The following is a 25,032-nucleotide window of genomic DNA, read 5'->3' as shown; positions in this document are numbered from 1 at the left end:
ATGGCATTTGAGTTTATGAATTCCAGGAACTTTTGGGCTAGGGTGTTTGGGCTTGAGTAGTGTTCCCAGTCTATATTAGGGTAATTGAATTCACCTAGTATGATGGTGTTTGGTGATACATTTATCCCCTCTAGTGTTTTCAGGAAGGCCATGTGAGTTTCCTGAGTTTGTGAGGGTGGCCTGTAACATGCTACAATTTGCAGAGCAGTCTTGCCTATGGTTAATTGCACCTGGATGGTCTCCGATGCATCGTGCATTGCCACCAGTCTTGAGGTGTGGGTGTCCTTTCTGAATATGGATACCCCCCCTCCTTTCTTGGTATTGTCCGGATTTTGGGGCCGGAACGCATGATATGAGGTAAAACCTGATAGCGCTGGGGTGCTCTCAGGAGCCTTGAACCAGGTTTCTGTCACAGCACAGACATCGATGTTCTCCATACTGAGAAGGGCCTCGAGTGCGTGCATTTTGAGATTTAGACTTCTGGCATTGAGCAGCATTACCCTTAGTTTTTTCCTTTTTGTGTTCTAGGGTGGTAGGTTTAGAATTTGAGCCTTGCCTAAAAAGGCACTATGGGGGTGGCAAGAGCCTTTGCCAATATCCGGAATCCCAGGGTGACAGGTGCAAGCCGCCCCTTGCGAAGCAGCGTGGCTTGTCCAGCATGTCATCCCAGGCAGACAGATACTGGATCCCCTTTGAATGACACCAGTGTTTAAGCCAATTGTTAAAGCTGATCATCTTATCTCTGTATTGTGGCATCATTCTTGGTGAAGGTAGGATACTGCTCAAGGTCAGGGTCATACCTGCCTGGGCTACATAATCAGAGAGCTCCTCAATGTCTCTTTTCATGTAGTCCAAGGAGGTACGCCTCAGGTCGTTTACACCAGCGTGGACAATGACTGAGTCATATTTGTACCTGCTGTTGAGAGACCTGAGTGCTTGCTATGTGGCAGATTCTAGCCCGACAGGCAGCTTACTGTGACCTTCTCCTTACTCAGTCTGGTGAGCGGGACATCAGTGTGTCTGACTATGGAGTCACCAATGACTAGTGTGTCTGGCATTGTGTTTGGCCTTAAGGGCTGTGACTGTTTGACACTCTGACTGTGAGGTCTCTGTGTTGCGGGTGTTGTGTTCTGAGGTGGTGGTTGTTTGGGTGTCTGCTTTGGTGGCCTCTGCTGTTTTGGTAGATTTTGATCAGAGCCTCGAGTATGTCTTTGTGTGTTTATGTGTATGATTTGAGGTTGTAATGGTACTATGTGAGACTGGGTCTATAGTGTGTGTGGTAACCTTCTCCTCCTGACTGGTCTTGCCAGTCCTATGTTGAGAGAGCTCAGCCTCCAGTTTGGCCGTATAGTTGCATCTCTCGCATGTATTTGTGTTTTGTGGGAGGAGGAAAGGGTTGTTCAGTGTACATGAGGCAATTGAAACATTGCCTCAATATTCCCAGGTTCACCAGCTGAGCAGGAGAGGACACTAGCAACTGATCCCTCGACATGCTAGAAGGGTAGACGAAAACTTTAAAAAGATTCCGGGGACGTGGGTGACCGAGAAATGGGGGTTGCCTTTTGGGGTACTATCTATGACAAGAGTGCCGTATCAAGGTAATAAGTACTGTAGGAGCAAGTGCTAGGTTTAATAGATAGAGAATAGTCTACTTGGAGTCAAGTAGTGTTGATCTTTTTACTTATAGGATACGCTGATTTGATCAGTAGTATAGTTCGAGGAAGGTAGTTTTAAGGGAAAATTTGAAGAGTGGACTTTAGGTAGCCCGAATAGTTTAAACCTGCTTAACCGCACTGCCCTAGTGTGCAACAGTGGCAGCTCCGCTAAATCGCTCTAAATCAAGGCTTAACGCTGCTTAGCTGCTTTTATACCAGGGGCTGGAAAAGCTAGAAACTGGCCCAAAACGACCAATAAACTACTAGTTACTGGCTGAAACCTCACAAAACTGGACAAAGGCAGCTCAATGCTTCCCACTCCCACTGGTAAGCAAGGTAGCTTCCTTCCCCAAATAAGGCAAGGAAACGGTACACAGGAACTACAACCAAAGCCCAGGAATCAGCAACTCTGAAACTGGACTAAACTAGTAAAGCAAGGTAGCTTCCCTTCCCCCAAATAAGGCAAGGAAACAGTACACAGGAACTACAACCAAAGCCCAGGAATCAGCAACTCTGAAACTGGACTAAACTAGTAAAGCAGGAAAACAAGAGATATTTTTTTCTTTTTTTTCACAAAACAGGCAGAAACAGGTACAGCAAACACTTATAAATGCTATGAATCAGCTACTACAGCTTACACAGAAGAATTTGCTACAAATACAGTCAAATAGTAACAAACAAGGATTCCAAGTGCAATATTAAGTTAAATGCAGTAAAACAGCTTCAATGTAACAGAAAGGCAGGCTAAATACAGTTGCTAGGTATTCAGATGTGGAAAGCAACAAAAAATATACTTAGTATCAAGAAAAGTCGCTTATTCAGCTCTCTGCAGCCTGGATTACTCTGCTGGCCCACGTGGAGTCTGTGCTGAGTAGGTACAAGCTGAAAGTTTTATACCAGCCGGCTGGAAAAAGCTAGAAACTGGCCCAAAACGACCAATAAACTACTAGTTACTGGCTGAAACCTCACAAAACTGGACAAAAGGCAGCTCAATGCTTCCCACTCCCACTGGTAAGCAAGGTAGCTTCCCTTCCCCCAAATAAGGCAAGGAAACAGTACACAGGAACTACAACCAAAGCCCAGGAATCAGCAACTCTGAAACTGGACTAAACTAGTAAAGCAGGAAAAACAAGAGATATTTTTTTCTTTTTTTTTCTTTCTTTCTGCAAAAAATGCTACTGACCCACAAAATGTTCTACGAGGACTAATTGCCCGACATGCAGAATTCAACAAACCTAACAGTTCCATGACAACCCTAATCTGCACCTTCTCTTTAGCCATTAACCACCCAATATTACCCTTCAAATGCTCAATTTTCTCCATAGAAAAACAAAACAAATCTCAACCTGCATCCACTGTCATCCTGAAAAAGCATAAAGCCTTAGCAGCGCCCTCCAACTTCCTCCTTGCAAGCGGAAAACTCAACTCTTCACACATTGCAATGAACACCCGCATCCCTTCCTTAGCTTCTTCATACCCTTCACCCACCAAAAAGCAATCACTGAGATAATGAACAGCCCTCTGGCTACCCACCCATTGCTGCCATATCTAGTGCACAGCAAAGTTAAATTTTTCAAAAGTGGCACAGGCCACCGCACAACCCATGGGCATGACTTTGTCAAAATAAAATTTGTCCTCAACCACCATACACAACAATGGCCATTCATACTCCCACACCAGCAACAATCAAAATGCCGACTCGATATACACCTTTAATTAATCTTAATCAACCCTACCATATCATCCAAAGATGCATACCTAACTTGTGAGACTGAGACTTCTCTGCAAATAAAGCCATTGACAGATTCACTTTGTAGGAAGGACAAATGGTGAATCATCCAGAATTCCCCAGGTGACTTCTTAGGGACCAACCCAATGGTGATACCTTGAAATTAGTAAGTGGAGGAGATGCAAAACAACCCAACAACCTACCAGCACTCAACTCATTCTCAACCAACCTTGCAAAATTTCCTCTTTCCATCATACAGAGCACAAATTGTTACAAACTACACCATCCCCACAAACCCCAGATTTAATAAAAAACTCCTTTAAAAATCTCAAAATCAACTCATTGGCAACCTTCAAATTGAGAAAGTTCACCAAAAACTGCTGCAATACCTGTAATTTAATGGGTGAACAGGAAGTCTGGCTTGCCTCTCTGCCCTCAGAAGGAACTACCACCCCTCTACCCTCAAAAAGTATCCCGCCCTCTAAACCCTTGTTGACCTTGTGATACGTGAGGCATGTCATCATTCTGAGCTAAAACAGTGTGCGCTTGCTCCTCTTCCCACTGCCAAAAATGCAAGGCTGCATGTGACCTAGCACAAACTGAACTAGTGTTTGAAAATGTACATGCTGACTACTTACACCAACCTGAGTTAAACGTTCAACATACTCCCAATGTTTTGCCCCCCCCAACCTATTTACTTGAGGAAAGCCACCCATGGTATCCATCATCATAGCCAAACAAATATCCAGGTGCCTCACCTCCTATTTCAACAACTTATTGACGACTTTCCTTTTACAAAACCACTGATCATACCACATCCACCCATTCTCACTACTCAATCTCTGTGCTTCCTGAATTGTTAAGAAGTAACCTAATAATGGTAAAGCCTGGGAGCCATCCTTCTACAGACAAACAGCCATATAATAAATGAACCTAAGCATCCAGTTCTCACACTTCCTAGCTCTAAACCTTCCAACCCTCCACCGACCTAATTCTGCTAATGCAGCCAGTAGGTCTTTATTACCTGCTATGTCCACTTCCACCAAATGCTGTACCCCCTGCACATCAATCAGCTCAACTATCTCAATATACTCACCTTTCTATATCTTCTCCTTAACAAAAGATGGGATATGCAGGGTAAGGAAAACTCTCCTTCCCCTGAGGACAATGTCTGAGTAGCCAACCAATCATCTGGCCAGATTCCAAAATCAGAACCTATTTCATGATGAAATGGGACCCTGTTATCAGAACCCGATCTTGCACTCCCCTATAACAGGGTCCTCATCTGATCACCAACCTCTTCTGAACTCAGCATATCAACCTGTAGCCTCTGATTATATCAAAACAAATCCTACTCATCACCTCTACCCCATCAACTAAACCCTACAGTACCTCGTCTAAACCATCCAAAACTGAACCTCACCCCCAAAAGAATTTGATCCCATATTAGTCTTACCTAACTCTGACACAATGTCATTACCTGCCTCGGCAGCTGAGGCCCATTCCTTCCACTACAGGACCTTTGCTGACGTCACCTGCTGACTTCCTGGCTTACTTTCTTTGACAGTAGAAACTTGCCTCAGTGGCTGTGATCATCTTTTGCTTCCCATCATACTGGAATCTTCTGACATAGATGAATCTTCCACTGTTGCTTCCTGGAACAACTCATCCTCCTAAGCCACAATGGCCACCCATATCTCCTTCAAGTTGCAAGCTTTTGCCATCTATAAAAGAAAGAAACCATGAGCAGTATGGGAAAAAAATGAGCTAGTAACCTAGTAATCACCACTGGGGATAGTCATAACTAAACAGTGATCTAATTAACTTGGAACACTTCTGGTTTAACAGTCCAGCTCCAGTACTGACACTGAGGGTCAGACATTCTCCCAGTACCTATCCTGGCCCCTAAAACAAACCCAGTCCATTGCATCTTAATACATAGGACTTAAAACCACCTGCCAGTCCCCCACCCTCACCTTAGACTTGCTATTTAATATTCTGCAACATCCTGAAATGAAACACTCCATGCTATATGCTAACCTTGAAGGCTTAACTTGCCAAGATTCTGCATACCATGAAAAGAAAAAGTTTAACATAGCATAGGAATGCTGCAACAAAATACTTTATAATAAAAAGGGCCCCAAAGCCACAAAGCCTTATCGGAGCCTAGCGGAAGCACAAATAATGCTCCCTGTGAGACCAAATTCAAGGACATACACTCCAAAATACCCTGAACAAAAACTACTTTAAGCCTGAACTCAGACCCAATCCAAAACACTAGAATGGGTCTCCAAACAAAACCATGATATCGGTAAAACAGCACCAGATGATTCCCACCCACCAATCCACACCAACAAATCCACATGATCTGATCAAATGACAAAAAAAATCCTCTGTTAAATGACTAAGACAAAACCTCTCACACCAACTACTTCACAAGAATAAAGACCATGACAACTTAACTTTCGGTACAAAGTGCCAGTCACTGAGGCAAGAATTTAAAAGCTCTGCCATTTCTTTGTCCTTCCACTATGAGCGTTAAATAAACAAATAACAGTAGCCTATGTTGTGGAATCAGTACCTTTGAATACTGTCCACTGCACAGCAATCTCCAAACTCTCTGTCCTGCCTAATAAAATCAAAACAACAGAAATAACACAATAACGAAATGCCGCCTTCTTTATATTATACAAAGTCAATTTTAATATTTCTTTTTTTTTTATCCACAAGGCCAAACTCTACAAATTTTAAAGCCACTTCCAAGCATGTGTTGCATCTGCTGCATGAGTAAAAAACAACTCTTCTCAGTGTGAATGGCTCAACGCAATACCTAAGCCATTACAAGATGCAAAAACATCACCACCAATGAATTACTACCATGTACCTGCTATGGAATACCTAAGCTGCTACCCACTTTTAAGACACCGATGCCCCTACTACCCACCAGGCAAGAAAACTAGGCCAACCAGTGAAAAATGCCTCATTACCTATTACAATTGAAATCTAATGGTCACTATCAACCAATGACAATGACGCACACAACTACTTATTTCTAAATAGCAACAACCCCAACTGTCTAAAAGTGCACTAAAGAACACAATGACTACTGCCCTGCTAATGCATACTTAACAATGGTACAGAATTGCAACATAATTAAATGGCTTGTAGTAGTTCAGCATGATTTGGTGCCTACATTAAAATTACTGGAGCCACTGTAGTTTGCAAGACCAAAAAGGGGAGATTAACTCCATATAATTACTGCATCTGCATGGGAGAGAAAAAATCTCCATCACTACCACTTGAACCAGCTCCAGAATAGCCAAACAAAAGTAATCCATGGCCTACCTGCACTCTAGAATCTACTGCTCGCCATCTCAAATGTAACTTGCCACAGCAAGTTCACTCCAAAATCTGATTCTCCTAACTGCCAAGTACCCAAATCTAACTCCTTTTAAGACCCGATTTCCCATTCTAATCATCTTCCTCATCAACAAGTAGTGTTTCTGGACAAATTAGCCTGTTCCAAAGTGCATTTGCATTATTGTCACACTCTGATTGTGCAAACATATTCTGAAGTGGTGTTGGCTGAATATACATGTGCCCTTAATAGAATAATTCTGAATGTCACTAAAGAATAAAACATGGCAGCATTATGAATACAGGAAATGTTAGGGGCTGATGTCATGGATGATGTTGCAGACATTAGTATAGCACAAACTTACTTTGTTAGAGTGAGATTTTGCTTGCATATATAATTCAGTGGTTTATGTTACTTTTTTCATAGGGGGTCAGTAATGATGCAAAACAAGGGATCAAGGCAAAGAAAGGACAACTTCAGCCATGAGGAAAATTGTATCCTCTTGGCAGCCCTTAGGACATATAGGAAACATCTGTTTTGGTAAAGGGGACCGGATAAGCTGAGAGGTTCTGGAATCAAGTTGTCTTGGACATTAATTCAGCGGGTGGCAGAAACAGTGCAACAAGAGGGTAAATGATATGGTAAGTCATGCTAGAAGCAAGGCAAGGTAGAATGCAATCACCTGTACCAGTATTTGGGGGGGCTCCAACAATTATCCCATTAATACCAGATGAGGAATTCCTTCTCTCCATTGGTGGGGATGACTATGACATAGATTATGATGGCACTGGAATAATCAGAGGTAGTCTGGACAGTGGTTGTTACAGACATCTGCAGCAGCAACACTCGTCTGCTCAGGAAGGTTGGTTTAAAAGCAGTAGCATACATTTATATAGAGAACTGAACACTGACAAGGAGTGGTCACATTAACCCAATATCAATTATTATTAATAGGTGTGTCTTCCATGTCAACACAGAATGATAATGAAGGCAGTGTGCATGGTAAGTCTCCCACCCAACACCTTAATAAACATAAAATACTGCATACTGTAAAATACTGTATGCTGTAAAATACTGTATGCTGTTTCTTTATTAGTAATGTTTTCAAATCATTTATTTTACTGAGTCAGCAGCAGAAACAGTTCCACTATTCCAATAAATATGGAAGATTGCAGCAGCAGAATGGCTGTTGGTGATGATGATGATGACACAGCTATACATGAGGCAGCCTGACAAAAGTGGCAAACAGTCTCCAAGTTTAATGTCAGGATTTCACACCCAACTGCATGTTAGTAACTCTCCAGGAAGTGACACTGAGTCAACCACATGCTGACATTACACTCCATCTTATAAAGGGAGAAAACTCATGCACCTCTACACCAGTTTCTCGAAATCTACACGAACACTTTGAGGATGATGGCAGACATTCACAGGTAACAGATTCCACAGTGACACCATTACAAATGGGAGCCAGGTGCAGACATCTGTTACAGATACTCATGGAAACATGAAAAGCATTGGATGCCCAGCAGCAAATGTGCCATGAAATTTGTAGGGCTCAAAGCAGTGCCAGAAAATGTCAACTGGAAATAGTCCAAATCCTCCAGGGTGCATGTGAGGATTTCCAGAGTAGGGACAATGCCACAATCGGGTCTATATTATTTCCACTAACGACATCTCCATTGAAGCCCTATTCATCAACATGACTACATTGAGCTCTGCATTCAGTGAACAATCACTACATCAAAGTTTTCCTCTGGGAAAGTAACTAGGTGGCCAGCATTGTGAATCAGCCCTTTTCCCCATGGTAGTGTGATCTTGGAGTTGGTATATATAAGTAGGGTGTGTGGGGGGGAGGGGTCGAAGCCCCCAACCTTCGTGAGTGTAAAATTATGTAGTTTGTATTCCAGTTGCTCTGGTGGCCAAGTACTTTTTTTTCCCTAGGATGGAAGTTTGATGATTGTAATGTTAGCTGAACAGCTCTTGATGGGTAGTGATCGATGAATAGGGATTTGATGGAGATGTCTTTCATGGAAATAATATAGAACTGCCACAGTCATACTGATGCATACTATGGTGGCACAGCAAGTATCCATGGCCATCTACATTCATGCACTAGTTAGGATTTACCAGAGTCAATTTTGGAAGGGGAAGAGGAAGGGTTACTGCCTGGACATGTGGTAGAAGATCACACGAGGCTAGAGGTGCATCTCAAGAAAGTACTGTAATTAGTTGAGGAGATTAAACACAGCAAATTTCATGCAGTCCATGTCAGTGTTCATCTACACCAACCAGAACCTCTCATTTGAGGTCCCAATCACATTCACACAGAACTGTCAGATCAGTGTCTACAGGATTACCTGCATCAAATGGGTCACAACATTGGGCCAACTCACCATCCAGCTCTCATGACAACCCCACTTTAATAACATTTTCACAATCACCTAGCCTGTCTTTAGGAGTTGTGTATGACTCCGTTGATCTTAAAATGCTGTAAATCAGCTGTGACAATTCTGGTGCTTACAAATTGATATTCAGAAATACAGTTGAATATTTAACTTGAAGGTGGATAAGCTATTAAAAAATGGAAGGAGGCCTACAACATTCAATTGTATGCATTTCATCCTTGTAATTGCAGTGCTTAAAACTTCATGCAAACTGTGGAAAGAAATGTGTATGGCACAACTTGACACTGCAGTCATTAACACCAATGCTCTATATGCATTTCCATTCTTGCAGTTGGAAGTCAGCTGCAGCTTCAAAATAGTAATACACAAGTTTTCATGGAAATACTAATTAGAAAATTACAGATTAAAATGAGTATCCAACCATGTGGAAAAGCACTGCTACCACTTAACCTTCCCCACTGCACATATGATGATATTTTTTTTTGCCTCTTAAATTACAAATTATTGTGTATCACAAAATAAAAAATGTACTTTAGTCTGAGAAAAAAATGCCTAATATAAAAAACAATATGATATGTTTTAATTCAAATGCATGGTATGAACAGTTTTTATCACTTATATTACATGAGGACATCCAGTATGTGCACACTTAGGTACACCACCTCAGCAGAATTTATTGTGCAAAACAGATGTAATTGTGATTATTGTTTATTTGATGCTTTATGGCATCACTGAACAGAAGTCAGTGAGCACTCAAACATGACTTTTATAAACAATAATATGATCAACTGTTCTGAAATAAATAAAAAAAATATTTAAGATGAGAGAGAATGTCACATAACAATGACAGTAGACCATGCACCATACAGCTTAGCCCACAGATATCACTGCATGCATCAGTTATAATCTGTGTGTTTTATAATAAAGGAAATACTAACTTGAAGGTCATGGTTCATAGTTTTAGACTAGACTCCACCTCTTAATCTGCACAGCCATATGTAGTGCATGAGCCTGCCATATGGGATCCCTTACTACTACTTCTGACTAGTTATCATTAGTCCTTGTGGGACAGGAACTGGGAGCTGCAGTTACAGCATGGGTCACTTTATCACCAGAAAAATATAGAAAAAAATTAAACTAAAAAATAAAAAATAAACACTTAGAACGAACACTTAAAACCCTTGTATGCCCAAGTAGAATTAAATGTAATAGCTCAGAGTGGTTTATTTAGCCACCTGTTCAATGTGTAAGATATTTTAAAGGAAAGGATAAGATACTTTATTTACAATAGTAAAAATAATAAATTAACTAATGCTCACAATAGATACAGCATCCAATGTGATGGTTATAAAAAGTTTTATTCTTCATTATTGTTAAAGTAGTGATATCAGATAGAGGTAGTGATGATGAAAACTTTATGGAATTTAAAGAATTAATTTGGCAATTAGACTTCAAGCTGCAGTGGCTCCTGGATTGAATGAAAGTATCTCTATTTCCAGTGTGTTAAAAATCAGAGCCGATGATTCAAAGATGGCCACCATTCTTTAAACACTGCAAGTCTACAGCTCTTCAGATATCAGAAATAAAAATCAACCCTGTGGAGATATCACAAGATTTAATACGCTAATTGGCAGCAATAACTAAAGTACTAGGATCTATCTTCGCTTCTGAGAGGAAAAAATAGAGAAAAAATATTTTGTAACAGCAGGATTGGAACTGATGGTCAGGCTGACTCTGAACAGAGCAACAAACAAAGGAATTATATATCTCTCAGCTGAAACCTTACTCCTGGTATAAATACGTTTACAGTGTATCAAAATGTCAAAAGAAGACAAAACTATGGAAACCACAACTTCTAAAACTAAACTATCAGCCTTGCAATCTCCGGAAAAAGAAGCTATTTTTAAAAGACAGAAAACAGTTACACAAAGGGAGACTGCAAAAACAGGAATAACAAACAAACCAGATCAACCGGTCAGCATGGAGGAAATTAAATCAGCATTGTTACCTATTCAAGAAGCCTTAAAAGATTTATCAACTCAAATGCTTACGTTTAGTGCCACATGTAATCAAATTTTGTAAAGGATGGATAAATCAGAAACCAGAATAGCTGAAAGTGAGGATAAAATAATAATGCTTACGAAAAAAACAGACTCTCATGATGCAGACATTCAAACCATGCAAAATAAAATTTTAGACGTGGAAGCAAGATCCGGACGGAATAATATAATAATTAGAGGAATCCCAGAAACAATTCAATACAATGATCTTAATGCTACCATAATACAAATACTTGAAACACTGTTTAAGGACTCTGACAGTGTTAAACAGATTGTTATAGAAAGAGCACATAGAGCAATCAGAGAATCATTTGCTTTAAATGTACCTAGACCAGTCTATGCCAAAATACTGAATTACCAAGATGCAAGCAAAATACTTCTAACTATTAAAAAGAATGGTGGATTTATCATGTGGCAAAATAACAAAATTTCCATGACACAGGACTTACCAATACAAATAAGGCAATCCAGGCAAATGCTAGCTCCATACTGCAAGTTTTTGATTGAAAAAAAAACATCAGATTTCAAATGAAGTTTCCCAATACTTTAATTTTCACAGTGGATGGTACTAAATATTCAATAAATACTAAAAAAGATGCAAAACCTACCTTTTTGAAGCTTTTCAAGGCACTGCCACCTTCAGAAGTTTGATCAAAGCATCCAGGCTTTTCTTTCAGCATCAGACAGACTGGGACTCCATAATTACGATGATCCGAGGCTTTATAACTCTTTGTTTGTTCTTTTCTTTTTACCAGGCCCTGGGAAACACTTGATTAGCTCTTTATCTCGAAGTTCCAGCGTGTCCACGAGGCTTTTCCGAGGATTTATGGCTTCAACGATCGTAAACAAGCCACGAAGTAGTAGGAAGTCCTTTGGAGGCTGCAGGGGGACTGATTTCAACGTAGCGCATCCAGGAGGTCTGTCCGTGAACTGGTTCCCCGTCGCGAAATTGAAATGAAGAAAACAAGCTCATCAAGCAGGAAGGACTATAGGGAAGCTGTAGAAACTGTTTGGATCTAAAAACGAAGCTTCCTGGACTTATTTGGAGGGTAAATGGCTTCAGTGTGGTATGAGGAAATGTACAGCTGTACAGGTAGGAAATACTATTGTGAATGGGCTGGTTATAATAGAAGGGTATTACATTGTATTGTGATAGAATATGGTAATTATGTCTCTATTTCTTTTTTTTTTCTTAGATAGGTTTTTTTCACTTTTAATTAGGAAAATGTATGTGTATGCTTTGCTCAATAGAGTAACATGATGGTGTTAGTATAACAAATGTTATGAAAAACTGTGAACTTGAAATGTTTAAAATGTCACATTTAGTTTTTCCTTTTCTTTAGTATTTTTAAATGTATTTTATATGGACACAATTATTTAGCCAAATGCTTTGTGTAGTACAGTTTTTATTGTTACTTATAGTATTTTACAAGTTTTAGCAGACTGTTACCTTTGGAGGAAGACAATTAACTAAAGCAGTTAGAACATTTAAACAAAAATAAGCTTAGAATTGTCTTGCAATGTTTAACAACTGTTTGCTTTCTCTGGGAATTAATAATTAATATTGTATATGACAAGAAGTTAAAATCTATTATTGTTATTGCTGATTATCAATATTGTGAGATATTAGTTAAACTGGATTTTCATACAACAATTAGTAAATGTGTTTGACTATATAAAATATGTCCAGAGCTGTAGTTAGGTAGTTAGTAGTGTTTATTAGGGAATGTTTGGATTAAGCTTTGTAGATTTAGAGATAGTGGTTGTAGGTTTTTTGCATGAGGTTTTTGTGTTAGTTTGTGGAGTTAGAAATTTAGATAACCAGAGATATTCAAGGAATGTGAAAAACCTATGTACATCCTGGTCCAGAGGAATAGAGGATAAGCACTGGGTAGGGTTGGGATGTCAGATTTGCTTCCAAATAATCTATGATATGTTAACATACTGTAATCTAAGGTTGTCTCTTAATAGTAGGAATAGGAATACATTTTTGAAAAGCTTCATATGTGGATAATAGAATCTTGGAATGTTAAAGGACTCCAGAACATGAAAAAAAGGAAGCTATTTTTACACCTGTTTTTCCAATCAAAAGCAGACTTTATTTCACTACAAGAAACTCATTTGACTAATGATCAGTGGGATATACTGAAGGATAAGAAATGGATTAGGGAGATAGTGGTGGCGGAAGGGACAATGAACAGTGCAGGGTTGGCAATTATAATTAAAAACCGATACCAAGAGAAAATCTTAGATGTCAAAGTAGATAAAGGGGGACGGTGGTGTTTAGTGGTTCTGATATCCAAGTTCTATGATAAACCCATATTACTTATGAATATATACGCCCCTTCCACTAATCAGCACCATTTTATAACTTCACTTTACTCCATTTTACAACAATATAACAACTGTTATATATTAATGGGAGGTGATTGGAATTCGTATCAAGATCCCAAGTTAGATAAATTTGGTTCATCTAAAGCTTTTAATAAACAGGCAATGATAGCAATGAAGGAATTTAAAACCGATTTTAAATTATATGACCCATTTAAACATACACACACACAAATGAAAGCAGAGAATTTTACTTTTTACTCAAGTTGCCATAAAATGTTGTCGAGAATTGATTTTTTTTTTATCTCAGAAGTATTGATTTCTGCTGACCCATGTGTTTCTACCCAAGCTTGACAATTATCAGACCACTCAAAGATCACATTAACACTAAACAATAATAATATGAGTAATAGGAGACTTCGAGGATACAATTGGTCTTTAAATCCATATTTACTGAGGAAAGATGACATATTGAAAGAAGTTAAAGAGACACTTAAACAGTTACTCCATAACCTCCTCAAAAACAGACACCCTGTTGATATAGAATGGGCTACAACTAAAGCCCAAATAAGAGGGATTTTTCTTCAGAAAGCTACTTACTATAAAAAAATGCAAAATAAGGAACTACAAGAATTGGAAACCAAAATTAAGTTACTAGACCAGGAGTTAATGAGGAACTACAATAAACAAACAGAAATAGACTTATTAAAGTGTCAAAAATAATTGTTTTTATTACATAATAGTAAACTATCATTTTATGAACAGAGAAATTTAGTAAAATACACAAATCATATTCAGACTCCCTCAAAAGCACTAGCACGCATTATTAACCAAACGAAATCAACACTATTAATATCAGAAATATATTATAATAATAGAACATATACTAATAAGGCAGACATTATGAATACTTTTGAAACAATATTTAATCAGGTATATGGTGATCAGCAGACACTTTTACCAGATAAAGTTAGGAAAGATTTCTTACAGAAGATCACATTCCTGAGTATTGATAATGAGTCCCATAGGGATTTAATTAAACCGATTTCAGCGGAGGAGGTAACAGAGATAATTAAGAAGCTGAAACCACATAAAGCCCCAGGGCCGGATGGATTGACCTCTGAATTTTACAAAACTTTTAGTGAGATTTTGAGTAGAATACTTTCACAGACATTTAATTATATAATTCAAAATAAAATTAATGATCCCCACTTTAATGCTTCAAAGACAATTTTGATACCGAAAGAAAAAAGTGATTCTAAAAACCCAGATAATTACAGACCCATTTCACTCTTGAATATAGACATGAAAATTATGACATCCATCCTGGCAAATAGACTGAAAAGGGTCACAAATCTAATAGTATCAGATTAACAGGCGGGGTTTATGGATGGGAGACAGACCACTGATAATACATTAACGCTTCACACATTAATTTCCTACGCCAAGCACAAAAATCTTAATATTTATGCACTTATAATAGACGCACAGAAAGCATTTGACAGAGTTAACTTGGTATATCTATTTGATATGTTATCATACTTTAATATACCTCAGGATTTCATTTTAATATTAAGGAAAATATATAACAACGCATATACAAATGTATTTATCAATCAAGAATGCTCTAAAAGAATACAAATTAAAAATGGTACCCGACAAGGGTGCCCATTATCTCCTATTTTATTTAATCTTTATTTGGAACCATTATTTTTACACCTTAAACAAAATGTTTTTTACAATCCCCCTACATTATATGGTATGAAGATAAATATGGCTGCGTTCGCAGATGATTTAAATATATACTGTACCACACCTGTGTCAGATACCGAGAAAATATTAAAAGCAGTAGAAGACTTTGAGAAAATCTCTAATTATAAACTTAATTTTAAGAAATCCAAAATATTCCCATTAAAGACACCTACACCCTTTTCATTGTTACCATTGATAGGACAGGTAATGATGGAAGAAAGAACAAAATATCTGGGTATTGTATTTTCAACTGATAATAGAGATTTTTTTATAAATAATGTTATGTCATCTTGGGATCAGATAACATTGGACTTGAAAAGATGGAGTAAACTGAAATTACCAATGATGGCAAGAACTGCAATTATCAAAATGAATGTTCTTCCCAGAATACTATATATACTTAGAGCTACACAACTCAGAATCACGAGGAAATTTTTTAAACAGCTTCATATAGGACTAGGGAGATTTCTTTGGGAACCTAGGAAAACGAGGATAACATATGAGAAACTGATGGCTCCAAAGAATAGGGGAGGTCTAGACTTACCGGATTTCGAAACTTATTACTTGGTAATTAATGCTAACAGAATTTTAAGGGCGATTCACTTTGATAGAGGCAGTCTGAAATGGGCACCCAAATGGTTGGTCTTAACTTATAGACATGTAACTGGAGTGGGAATTAACTGTAAAGCTTTACCCTTTTTGAATAGAGGAACACTCAGTAAATATGACTTAATAAAACATATTAAAAGCTATGTAACTTCAATTCAAAATCTTTTTACTTCATTAAACCTACTAAAGTATATGATGGTGTTTCAACCACTCCACAAGAACCCAAATTTAGTAATAGGGAATAAATTGATAGACTTACAGAAATTCCCTCTAATAAAGGATTTAATCATATTGGATTTCTACCCCTTTCTTGGGATATCAGTTCACAATATTTTAAAAGAGAAAAGTCTTCCTATTTCCTATCTAATTATCATGAGACAACTAAAAGATCTGGCTATAAATTATTTTAATAACTTTGAATTTAAAGAAGAGGAATTAAATATATGCCGTAATCTGTGGGAAGCTCTGATACAAGACAAAAAATATATAACTACCTCATATAAACTGATAAAAGAGATGAAATATAATAAACATATTCTCTTATCGAATTACTGGAGGGAAAAATTAATATTAGTTGACGACAGCAAGATCTTGGAAGCATTTAATCTAACATTAAAGTCAGTATCCCTCCAAAAATTACTATTCACACAATTGATGATATTTAACAATGCCTACTATACCCGTCTTACTCTTCATAAATTTGACTCAAAGAACTCGCTTAATTGTCCATACTGCATAGACCAGACAGCTGACCTGTTTCACATGTTCTGGAGTTGCAAATGCATTTTTTAAACTTTGGAATTCATTAAAACTTCATTTACAGAAAATGGGCTACCAACACTCAACACTCTCTTGGGAATTTATGATCCTACATATTCCCCCAGATAACTTAGACAAATCAAAAAGGATCATAATCATGAATATTTCTTTATTAATGAAACTATACATAGCTTCAAACTGGTTGAACCCGACCCAGACATCTTGGGAAAATTTTAGAACATTAGCAATAAGACACATATTAGCGCACAAATTGTTAATCAACGACCATAAGAAAAGCATAAATAATATTAAAATATGGGAGCAAATCTTTAATATTGTGTTGGCCTAGAGGTTCTTATCCACTGTTACTCAGGATATATATTTATAAGACAGATTCAATCTTAGATTAGATATAGGTTGTAATAATAATACAGACTGATGGCTTTTTCATGTTGTATTTCCTTTTAATAATTTGTGTTAATATACAATGTTTGTGTAACTTTTGGAAGCAATCATGTATATATTGTATATACATAGTAGTGTGTAGTTATGTAGTTGAAAAATAATAAAAGACGGATTATTGAAAAAAAAAAAAAAATCAGAGCCGACAAGTTCTAAAGATATTAAAACTTCATTTAACAATATAACAATAGATATATAGGGTTGCCAACTTTTCAAATGGCCAAAGTGGGGCATTTTCGGGACAAACATCAGATTTTGCAGGCCGACACATACCACAGTCAGTACAAAGGATAGAACTTAACTTTGTTGCCTAAATAATAGCTTATTCTTGTAGCATTTTAGTTGTTTATTCTGTTTCTTATAACATTAAGGTATTTTAGATACAGAATAACTGTTTTATGCAACTATTACATACAATATAGGACATAATTGAGTCCTACAATCTCAGGACATTTGCCATTTTTAATATCTTTTGTCAGGACACTACTGCTCAAAGAGGGACTATCCCTCGCAAAGTGGGACAGGTGGTAACCCTATAGATATACAATAATTTTAACAACTACAGAGTGAACTGGCACCTCACCTGTGTGCCCTTTTCAATCACAGCCTCATCTCAGGCGTTGTCCCTACTGAATGCGCACTGCTGCAGTCATCCCTCTCCACAAAGGAGGAGTGACTACAGACCTTGGGAACTATAGCCCCATTAACCTGACGAGTCTGATATGCAAAGCTATGGAACACATCATCATGGACTTAATAAACAAGGATATAGGGAATCTCCAAACTCTGGATCCCACACAGTTTGGTTTTATGAAGGGTAGATCATGCCTGCTCAACTTGGTTGACTTCTTTGAGTCAGTCACCAGAACTGTGGATGAAGGCAAGGTGGCTCATACAGCCTACCTTGATCTGGCCAAGGCCTTTGATACCATTCCCCACTCAGGAATTATAGAAAAACTCACTAAGCTAGGCATCAATCCCTATATCACTAGGTGGGTTGTAAACTGGCTCACAGATAGAACCCACAGTGTGAAAGTAGCTTAGTCCAAATCAGACTGCCAACTAGTTACAAGTGGAGTCCCACAGGGTTTGGTCCTGGATCCTCTCCTGTTTGATATCTACTTCTCTGAAGTCCAGGCCAACACGAAGGGACTCTGGCTGACAAAGTTTGCAGATGATTGCAAGTTGGAAGCTATTATTAACTTCCCAAGTGATATTAACATCATACAGAATGGCCTCACTGAGACCAATGACTGGTGTCAGAACCATGGCCTTAAGCTCAGTGCCAACAATGTGTCATCATCCCCTTTGGGAAAAACCTGGTTCCCATGAATTACCACACTGATGGTTGTCCACTGAACACAGAAGATGTTATAAGAGATCTGGGAACATGGGTTGACAGCATCCTCTCTTTTGATCATCACATTGCCACTGTGGTCAGAAAGTCCTTCTATGTGACACATCTCATTACTAAGGGTTTTCCATCCAGGAAGAAAATGGTCATTGTCTCCCTCTACTCTTCCCACATTAGGCCAGTCATCAAGTAGAATGCCCCATTTGGCATGTACCTCACTAGACTAGTTTATATTATTTCAGCAAATGTTTAAAATAGAGAATGCTGTTTAATCGACCCAATAAAGTCAAAATCCCTAAATCTCAAAGACACGGAACAGAAATGTTTTTCCCTGGGAAAAGAAATTGCTGATCTGTAAAAAAAAAAAAAAAAACAAGAATAGAAAAACAAAATCCAAACACAAATTAAAGTGGGGTGCTTTTCCACCCACATCCCCCTACTTAAATATACCAACTCCAGGATCACACTACAGTGGAAGAAATGGGAAAGTCTCAAACATGGCCCAGTGATTTTTTTCCCCTAGGAAAAAATCATTCTTCCGTGTGTTCGTGATTTAGGGATTTTGACTTTATTCGGTCAATTAAACAGCGTTCACTGTTTTAAGCATTCGCTGAAATGATATAGACCCTCACTAGACACTTGCAACAATTGGAGATGCCACAAAAGTACCTCACAAAGAAGATCCTAGGCCATAAACACTTATCCTATATGGACAGACGCAAAAAACTCCAACTATTCTCTGTCTCATATCGCTTACTTAGAGGTGATCTCTGCTTGACTTAAAAAGCCATATCTAACCCAGCTCTGTTAGAAATGCTACTTCTAAAGAAATCCCAATCCCTCTGCACCACACACTCCAGAGACCCCAACTTCATTACCACAATCAACAGAACGTACTGGAAGCACAGGTTCATAACCCAGAGACTGCCCATGCTATGGAATAGACTTCCCATACATGTCAAGCAAACTCCTCGCTGACCTTCTTCAAGAGAAATCTTGATGAGTGGATGGGCAATAGAAATTCACCCCTGGGATCACTCCAGTGGCCCTACTTGACAGAGGCACTGAGAACTAAGGTCAGATGGCATGATGTCAGGGTAATTCTATGGCTAGACTGGTAAAGACTCCAGGGCAATTAGCCTAGTACACACCTATAAACCTATGAACCTATGAACAACAATAATAGTTTTCTTAAGGTGTTTTTTAAGTTGCATTATTCATAATATTATAGATTTTTAATGTTGAATGTTTGCAATAAAAATACGTCATAGGCTAAATAGCTTTCTTTAACATTTGAGCTCAACAATTAAATAATTGAGTAGCTTGCACTGTGATTGGTGGAGAAGTTTATATATTGTGAGTGTTTTACTGTGTAAAGCAGCTCTGATGAAGTCTAAAATAAATGAACAGACGTTCTTAGTTGCTTGTTTAATAAACTTGAGAAGTTACAGTGAAGTTATTATTCTAAGTGTTTTTTTAGTTTTTAGTTTCACTTCATCACTAGACTGGAGCATGATCATGTTGAACATAATGCAACATGCAATAAATATCTTGTACTCGGTAGCTGGGTAATACTGAAGGACACCCCCAGATGCATCCAGGCACCTAAAATGGCTCTTCAGGTAGGGAAAGACTCAATCAATGACAATATGAATCTCTTAGAGGTCTTGTCTGCAACTCCACTTGGATTTCTGACTGATGTCATGAGCCATGGCTCCAGTGGACATCCAACATCACCTGAAAGACAAAAAAAACAGAAAGATATATATAGAGAGAGAGAGGTAGAAAAGGGGGAAGACAAAAGAAAGAACAAATTATTTATTATTCAGCAAAACATTTTGCCATGAATAAATTACTTAAATATAATAGAAAAAAGGAAAAAAAATAACTTACCAACAAGATAATCACTAGGCAGGCATGCTACAATGCAGGAAGAGGCAGCAGAGTGAGCTAGTGTGCCACAAAAGAGAATTGTATGCACTACTAGGATGTTGGCAGAGACAATGGTGATGCACCTCCATGCATCATGCACTATCTGGTAAGTGATGGGATGTAGCCCTTCCTATGGTGGTACCACTCACCAGTGGACCAGAAGGGGCCCTAATTGTAACATAGGTGCAATCTATCACACCAAGATACTTATGGAAATGTGCCACCCCAAAAAAGGCACTGATAGTCCTGTCTTATTCCTGAGGTGACACTGGGAAATAGATGTACTGATCCACATTTGCCAAGAGTACATCCAAGAACTTCTGCAGTATCCATGAGGCAGAAGCCTGTGAGATCCCCAGAGGGTCCCACAGGATTAGAAATTTCATTCCTCTAGTACTCCAGTGGGGGTCACACATACTTATTAAGACCTAGAAATAGCAAGGCTAGCAGCAAGTGACAGAATTTTCATGGACTGTAAAGTAGATAGGATTGTCAAGACTCCACCTTATACACCATATCTGTGGACAGTGTGGAAAAGCATGAAAAATTCCACTATGAATCACAAACAGGCAAGGCAAAGATTCATCGACATGCTGTGTGACATCATTCCTCATTTACATCTCATTATGAATTTATTTGCTTTTTCTCATTCACTGTCAGTGGCATTAGCATAAGTGACTTCTATGACTCACACCTGAGCTGGGCTCATTTGTGGACAGCTCAGATAGCCTTAACACATCTTTGTAATGACTATGAATACCACCCAATATTTCTATTTTCTGTTTGAAAAAAAATTATATAATTTTATGGACTAGTTACATCAGCTGCATTATTTGATGTTATTTGTGTGGGTGTGTGTTTGCGTGAGCACGTGCATGTATTACATATATATTATGAATTTCTTTTTTTTGCTCAAAAAGCTTCATTGTTCTTTTGCATGAAGAGATAATAAATATTCAGTTATTATAATATAATGATAATGATAAAAGAATAAATACACAAAGATGAACATACTCAAAATATGTACAATATATACAAGGGCTGAACTCAGTAGGTGACAATATTAAAGTAACCTGATGAAGCGCACTTGTTAGGTGCGTGAAAGCGCTTGTTCTGTTATAAAATAAAACTTTTTTTTATCTGTCGTGGTGGTTCCAGTGATTTGTTGGATTATGACAATATTAAAGTTCCAAAAAAGATTCTTCTTTTCTTTTTAATTATCAGAGGCAAGATTTTGTTGAAAAAAAAAGTCAATAAGATCATAGGATCATAGGATCATATCAAGTTACTAGGCTGCAGGCCCTGAGTCTCTTATAAGCATAGCCAATAAATTAGCCCATGTCCCCACAAGTCAGCACCTGATGAGCCTGTCCAGCAGTGAAAAGGGTGGAATCTCAGGGGTGTATTTTCTATTTCACATCCAGTCATCTAGGTTCCTCTTAAAGATGGATAAGGAAGTACTCTGCTTGACATGGAGAGGGAGTCTATTCCACAGATGGGGAAGTCTCTGGGAGACAAATCTGTCCTGCCAGTGAGTCCTATTGATGTCACAGACCACATTGAGATTTTGCATGTCGGTCACACAAGTGGAGTTTGGCTTATTGGATATGTAGCAATTTCATCAAGGTGGGGTCAGAGATTGCTCTGTACGCCAGACAAAGATCACCTCTGAGGAGTTCGTATGAGATGGAGTAGAGGGACAGGACTTTTAGCCTATCCATGTAGGATAGACTTTAGAACTCTGGATGCTCCTGTTCAGGAACTTCTGTGGTGTCTCTAGCTGCTGCATGTGCTTCATGAGGTACATGCCGAAAGGAGAGTTATACTCAATGATAGGCCTGATAAGGGAGGAATACAGGGAAGTTATGACTTCCTTGTTCTTGGAAGAAATACCCTTGCTAATGAGGTAAGCCCCTTAGATTGCAGATGTTGGCTAGGGTGGTGCAGCAGTTAGCATTATTGCCTCCCAGCAAGAGGTTCTCCAGTTCGATTCTCAGCTGGAGGACCTTCTGTGAGAAGTCTGTATGTCTTCCCTGCAATTGAGTGAGTTTTAAAGACATACGCAGGTAGGTGTGTGTGTGTGTGTGTGTGTGTGTGTGTGTGTGTGTGTGTGTGTGTGTGTGTGTGTGTGTGTGTGTGTGTGTGTGTGTGTGTGTGTGTGTGTGTGTGTGTTCCTTCTATGAAGGTCGAGTGCTGGGCTGGCAACTCGACACAGTAAAAATTCCACTGCCAATCAATCTGCAGACTGGTGATCCACTGTGGCGACCCCTAACGGGAAAAGATGAAAGACACTGCTTGCCCTTAGATTGCGGATGTATGTGAAGAAGGCCTTATTATTGTCTTTAGTAGATGTGGCCAATTTGGACTCGAAGTTAGATTTGGAGGACTTGACTAATAACCTTATTTGCCAGTTTAGGTTAAGGAGAGATTGCTTCCAATTTGACACCTGTTCTTTCCTGGACCTGGACAGTTATGTTTTCCTTTTGTGTGAGCATGTGCATGTTTGTTGTGGAGTTTATTTATAGCCAATGTTCACCAGATAGGATTACTCTTCCTTGAAGAGGAGGATTTTGTCCTGTCAGGTATTGCTGAATCCATGCATTTATATAAATGGTCATATAACTGGTGTAGGTTTGGTCTTTAATGTGAATTCCTACTGTTGGAAGGGGTCTTCCCTCAGGAGGTTATAATCAGCTTTGGAGAAGTTTATGTTTAACCCTAGCTGGGGAGGGGGTCAGGGGAGATAGTGATTTCAAAGGTGACTGCTTTATAGTCTGATCTTACCAGGGATGATGACACTATAGGGATGTTGCAGTTGTTTCCTATGTTGGTTAGTACCAAGTCCAAGATGTTGTCACCTCTTGTGGGGGTGTCAACTGGCTGGTCCAAGGCATTGGCATTGATGAAGTTAAGGAATCTTTGAGCATTTGTGTTCTGGCTCAAGTAGTTATTCCAATCAATGGCTAGGTAGTTAAAATTGACCAGGATCAGGGTATAGGGTTGACTCTTAATATATTCGAGGAGGTCCAGATAGCTGGCATGGGAGTCCTGAGTCAATGTTGTGGGACTGTAGCTAACTATGATTTGACTAGAGGCCTTGTCAACCATTAACTGTACCTGGAGCATCTCCTGTGTGTCATACTGTTTGACCAGACTAGAAGCATGTATATCTTTAATATATATTGAAACACCACCTCCTTTGGCTTTGCTGCCCTTACTTTGGGGTCTGTATGCATGATAGGATGAGGAACCAGGTAAGACTGGGGTGCTCTCCACAGCTTTGAACCAGGTTTCTGTGACTGCACAAATGTTAGCATCTTCCAGGGATAAGAATGCTTGCAATGAGTGCAGTTTCATGTTGAGACTCTTAGCGTTCAGCAGCATGACCTTTAAATTGCCTTTAGATGAGATTCTCATGTTGGTAGTTTTGCCCTCAAGACATTGCCTAAAAAAGGCACTATGGGGTAGGCAAGAGCCTTTGCCAGGAGTCTGAAACCCAAGGGAGACAGATGCAGGCAATCTCTGGCAAAGCATTGTGGTCTGTCAATCATGTCTTCCCAGGCCAACAGGTATTGGATCGTCTTAGAATGACACCAGAAACTAAGCCAGTTGTTAAAGTCAATCATTTTTTGTTTGTATTGGGACATTATTCTGGGTGACGGTAGAATGCTGCTTAAGGCTAGTGACATACCTGCCTGGAACACATATTCAGTGAGCTCGATCATGTTTCTCTTCATGTAGTTCAGAGAGTTACATCTCAAGTCATTCATGCCAACATGTACTATGACAGAGTCATAGTAGTACTTGTTCAGGGACTTGAGTTCATGAGTGATGTGGGGGATTCTGGCACCTGACAAACAACTTACCATGACTTTCTCCTTATCCAGCCTGATGATAGGCACATCTGTTTGACTCTCAATGGAGAGTCCTATGATCAGTATATTGGGTTTATGGTTAAACGTTGATGGGTGTGAGACACAGGCCTGTGGATTATGTGTGGTGCGTGGTGTGGTAGGCTATGGAGTTTGCGTGTGTTTTTGTTTTGGAGGTCTCTTTTGTTTAGGTATGTTTTTGTTAAGAATATTCGCATATGGGTGTGTGTTGTATTGGTGTGGGTGCTGTTTGAGGTGTGGTGTTTGTGCAGACAACCTTCTCAGTGCCAGGCATACTGGTTTGTGAGGGAGAGAGCATAGACTCCAGGTTTTTAATTTAACTGCATCTCTCACGAATTATGTTCCTAGGTGGTAGTAAGAAAGGGTTTTCCATGTACATGAGACAGTTGCTATGCTGTCTCAGGATGCCCATATGAACCAGACTGGCAGGAGAAACTTTAAGAAACTGTCCATCCATATTTGTCAGAATCGGTGAGGGGGATGAGCTAAAGAGGGGTGAAAGTGAAATGATCTGAGATGGATACTAGGAGCTTGTGTTTGTACAGAGGCTGTAAAGAAGCTTCACTACCTCAGGATTGAGTGAGTGCTAATAAGGGAAAATTTGAGGCGGAAACACCTTGCAATGGGTTAAGTTAACAAAGTGGCAGTGGGTGACATACAAACAAGTGCAACCCCATGCAAACGCAGGTTTAAATACCTGAAAAGATGGAAGAATCTGGAAGTTCAGATT

Source organism: Protopterus annectens, chromosome 4.part0 (genome assembly GCF_019279795.1).
Source record: "Protopterus annectens isolate FY-2018-M chromosome 4.part0, PAN1.0, whole genome shotgun sequence".
In the NCBI taxonomy this organism is placed as follows: Eukaryota; Metazoa; Chordata; order Ceratodontiformes; family Protopteridae; genus Protopterus; species Protopterus annectens.
Note: the sequence above shows the minus strand (reverse complement) of the source record.